The sequence below is a fragment of the Argiope bruennichi genome, chromosome 3 (assembly GCF_947563725.1).
Source record: "Argiope bruennichi chromosome 3, qqArgBrue1.1, whole genome shotgun sequence".
NCBI lineage: Eukaryota > Metazoa > Arthropoda > Arachnida > Araneae > Araneidae > Argiope > Argiope bruennichi.
In genome coordinates, this window is record NC_079153.1 from 91,725,984 (window position 1) to 91,730,988 (window position 5,005).

Sequence of the window (5,005 nt, forward strand, 5' to 3'; positions counted from 1 at the left end):
GAAAATCGATTCTCTTAATTCTTGTTTCTTTCATATCAAACTAGAAATAAAAAGAAAAGAATTTTACATTCAGATAAACTAGTTATTGTATCCATCACTGTTAGGGATTAAGATTCTTTCATATGCAATAATTCAAACGCAAATTTTTTTTATATAAAATATTATGAAACATAATAATCCTTTTATCATCAAAAATATTTATCGTCTGAATTTAATTAGAATATCTCTTGAACCAGACGATTTTTAAAATCCGTTTATAGCCACTTTTCTCTTTAAATTAATAATTATTATTTTAAGCAAATTTTATTCATAAATGCTGAATTAAATGAAAGTTTGTCTTCGTTTGAGTTATTGATTTAAGCTCAGTTTTTTAAGCATGGTTAAATCACTACTTTAAGATCAATAATTTTTTTAAATCAAATAACGTATTAGAATGAAAGAAATTTTTTAAAAAAAGTGACAAGAAGTTCAAAGCGTAAAAAAACGCAGAATTTTTGTTAATTTTTAAGTAATTGAACTTTTAATTAATTTTTGTCCTTTGTAAAATGAACAGTATTCTTTTTCATGTCAAAAATAATACGCATGCAAAATTTCACTGAATTCAACCCAGGTTGTTTACCAGAAGATGTAATATGTATATATATATATATATATATATATATATATATATATATATATATATATATATATATATATATATATATATATACATAGCCACAATGACTTTTATTTAGATCTAAATAAATCGCAATAGACTTCAATATCTGTTAACGATTTCATGTATTTCTGCAAACTCAACAAATGAATTTTTGTTTATTGTTAAGATCATGAGAAAGCTAAAAAAGAAACGTACATTTTCAGCCTAAACAACACGAACGGGACATTCAGGTGTCGCCGATTGACTTACTGTTAGGATTTTAACGAGGCAATGCAAACAAGTGTCTGTCTTGCGTCACCAGGTCAATAAAATCCGTATTTCACTTGCATATTTTAAGCCACTTGTGCAATGTATTTTCGTGAAAAATCATCTGGAATGCTTCATGCTATTGTGTTGTCGATCTGGACGAAGAAAGTATTTTAATATTTCTCAGTAGTTAAGTGCGATTTCACGATCAAAGGCGACATATCGTCGCTGATTTGTTTACATTACCTCTGCGACGAGCAGTGAATGGAACGCGACCTCGGAATGGAATTGTTCACTTCTGTAAATGGTATAACAACTGTGTTCCATCGACGTGACACGTTGAATAAACAGTCTTTCCAAACGTATCGTTAGAAATAATGAGACAACATTTTAAATTCATTGTGTGTTGTGAGAATTGTCTTGCCTTTAAAGAAACATTAGAATACAGTGATATTTATTTTTCACTTACATTTGAACAATATTCTGAAGTGGTTAAGCGAAAAATAATCGCGTATAAATGCAATGACCGTGGAGAAATATTCTTAGTGGGAAAAAAAATTGTTTGACAACGATTTACAAAAAATCACTCTCAGATTAAAAAACTTGATTGCATTTTATAGCATAAAAATGGTGGACCAAAATTAAAAACCTATTTATGTTGTGTGAAAATTGTCTTATCTGTAAAAAAAAAAAAAAAAAAAAAAAAAAAAAAAAACATTTTATGGATTCCCCCCCCCCATATTTTTAAACAATATTTTTAAGTATTTAAGCAAAAAATAATATTTATTGTAAATGCAATGTTCATGTAGAACTGTTTTTAGATGGAAATGAAATCGTTTGGCAAAGATTTAACCAGGAGTCGGTATTCGGGTGGAATAGAAAGCTCCATTGCCTTTACAGCTTTAGAATGGCAAATTAAAACCCATTACGTTGTATGAAGATTATTTTATCAATAAAGAAACATTAGATTTCATTTGAATTTTTCCTTTGCTCTTTGAGTAATACTATAAAGTGATTAAGTGAAAAATTATCATTGATTAATGTGATGTTCATGAATTATGGGATATTCATATGTAGAGAAACGAAATCGTTTGGCAAACTTATAAACAAGAAACTGTCATTTTATTCAATAACCTTCTTCGTATTTGTATACTCTTGAATGTTTCCTACATTTGAAACAATTGTTTTTTTTTCTGCTTCTATTTTGATTATTTAATAAAAATTTCACTTTCTTTTGGACTCGGAAAGATTTTGAACACGTAGATTCATTCAAAGCTGAAGGTCGAATTGTTTGATGATTACAATATATTTTTATATAAACATCTTATACCAAGAAATAAGAAACAATGACAATCTATATTTACACGATATTCAAAAATAATATTTAAAAAAATATATTTTTGGAACAATGTGAGAAGTACAATTTATTGCGAATGTCATTTTGGCTGATTTGTAAATTATATGTGTTGTTTCCTTTTAGACTAGATGTAATTAACGCTGACACTCTTTCACAAATGAATGCACATGGCGCCAACAAAAATACCATCTTATTTTCCTCGTTTTGGAGATGATCACAGTACTTTTGTAAATATTCTGTTTTTGGAAGCGAATATTTATGGCGCCATCCAAAAGAGAGTTTTATTCTTTTCTCCTTGAAGAATGATTACTTCGTGCGAGAAATCTTGGAAGAAGGAAGAAACTTCTTGGTGATTGCTATGTTTACATTTAGCTTTTAGATCCTTTCAGTCTAAATGTTCCATACATCTTCCTTTTGGTAGTAGTCATGTAGATGTTTTATAGTTCTGATTTAAAATCTAAAGAAATTTTCTGAAAAGCAAACAAGTAAGCAATGGGAGATAAATAGTATTAAAAAGGTGAAATGTCAATTTATATTTGCTTGCTATATGAGCTTATAATAGTATTGGCGGATTTTGATATTATGAAGACACAGATGCAAAACTTTTATGAGACCCTCCCTCCTCCTATCCAAGACCGTAAATTTGTCGTCGTCTCAATAATACGATATAAATCGAATAGATCTAGAAGTATTCTTAAAGTTTCGATGCAAGGGACGAATACCTTTATCACCTTTGCAGAAAACTATCACTCAAATAAGTTAAATTCACCGAGCAACTCTCTGTATTCCTGCGATTGAAGCCCCTAACAACTGAATGGACATAAAGTGGAAGAAATAAAGACTGGTGAAACAAGAAACAAAGTGGAAACAACAAACAAATAACATTCAAAGGATTTAGAATGAATGACAAATGAAACAAAATAAGTAAAAGACAAATATGTATAAATAGCAAGGCACACTAATAAGAATGAAAAATATAGATATAAATTTTTAAAAAAAAGACCGAAACCATACAAATACCGAATACAAAATAATATTTAAAATTACGAAAATATACATACGTAAAGCTCAAGGATTATAAAAAAAATGCATAAATATGACAAAAAATATTTACAAAATACAAAAGTATCCATGCAAAAAGCACAAAGACTATAAAAAGAATACATAACTAAGAATAATATTTACAAAATACAAAGATATTTATGTAAAAAAACACAAATAATATAAAAAGAATACATACACACAAATCAGAAAAATATATTTAAAAATAATTCATAAAGAACGTATGCATAAATCGTGAAAAAGTATCATAACATCACAAAGTGAATATATGACATACAAAAATGTAAATAATAATAGTGATATATAATATGCAAATAGAGTAACAATAAAATTAAAACAAAATGTAATGGCCATCGGTTGACTTTCTAATAGCCTCAAAACGTTGACTTTTGTCATGTGTATAGAAAGTATCGTTTTGTTCCAGGAAAGAGAAAGTCTGTCACCTTGTAGAATCAAGTTTGCTAGAATTCTAGCTTTCCTTCCTTATTCTAGCTTTATATCCTGTTGTACATTGGATATTTGAATTTATAAATCTACATCTGCAATTTAGTATTTTGATAAGTTAGATCTACTGATGAGTAGAAAATATATTTGATAAATGTAAGAGTACATACCATCTAATATCTATCTGGATGTTGTCTTACGTTGAGCTAGGACTTTGTGCTCTTTTTTTCCCTGTAAAATACCAAATGGGTTCCATAATTAAATGGTAAAGTACACTTGTAAAACATTTTGTATTTATCAGGTGAACATAAAATGATTTGATTGCTGGTAAAAATATATTCTTACTATAATGAAGATGAAAATTTCTATTAAAATATTAATGAGTTAATTTAGAATGACAAAATTATACACAAAAATGTACCCTCAAAACTTATATTATAGTTATTTTAGAATATTATAGTTTCTAATTATAATAGGATATTGTTTCACTTAAAATATTTTTGCATTACAGATTTATTTTTTAAATAAAATTTGATTTGTAAAAGCTAAATAATAATTCTCTTAAAATAATTTAGAAAACTATTAATAAAATATATAATTTTTTTAGCACATAAATAGCTTTATGTCGAAAGTAGTTAATTGAAAATAACGCAAAAGATAACAACTATTACTAATAAGACTAGTTAATTTCATTTATTTTAGTTCTGAAGTATTCGAAAGATGGCAGCACCAAAGAATGTTTAAAATATCGCTTGCCTATTCTACAATTTGAATTTTGGAGCTAAACATCAGCAAAGCTAAAGAAGGATATATTCATTCGATGAATAATATTGAATTTTATATTTATTCGAAGATTTAAGATGAATTTAACATATTTTTTAGGTAATAATTTCATACTGGGATTGAAATATTGTTATACATTTTTAATAAAGGAAGTAATTTCACTAATTCTTCTTTATGAAAAAAGACAATTCAAAAAATTAAAAATAAACTTTCTATCTTGTTACTTAAAATTTTTAATAAAACCGAAAGTCTTGAGCGAAAAACTGTTTTCATATCCGCTGACTGTCTATGGTAGATGGCAGCACTGCAATACACAAGTATGTAAAAAGGAAACAAACATAGACAAATTAAGGCGATAAAATTTGAAAAGAAACAGAAAGCATTTGTTAATAAAGCGCTGTTTTATCTATTGTCATGTTCTGTCGGGATTGGAATATTTATATACCTATATTCAT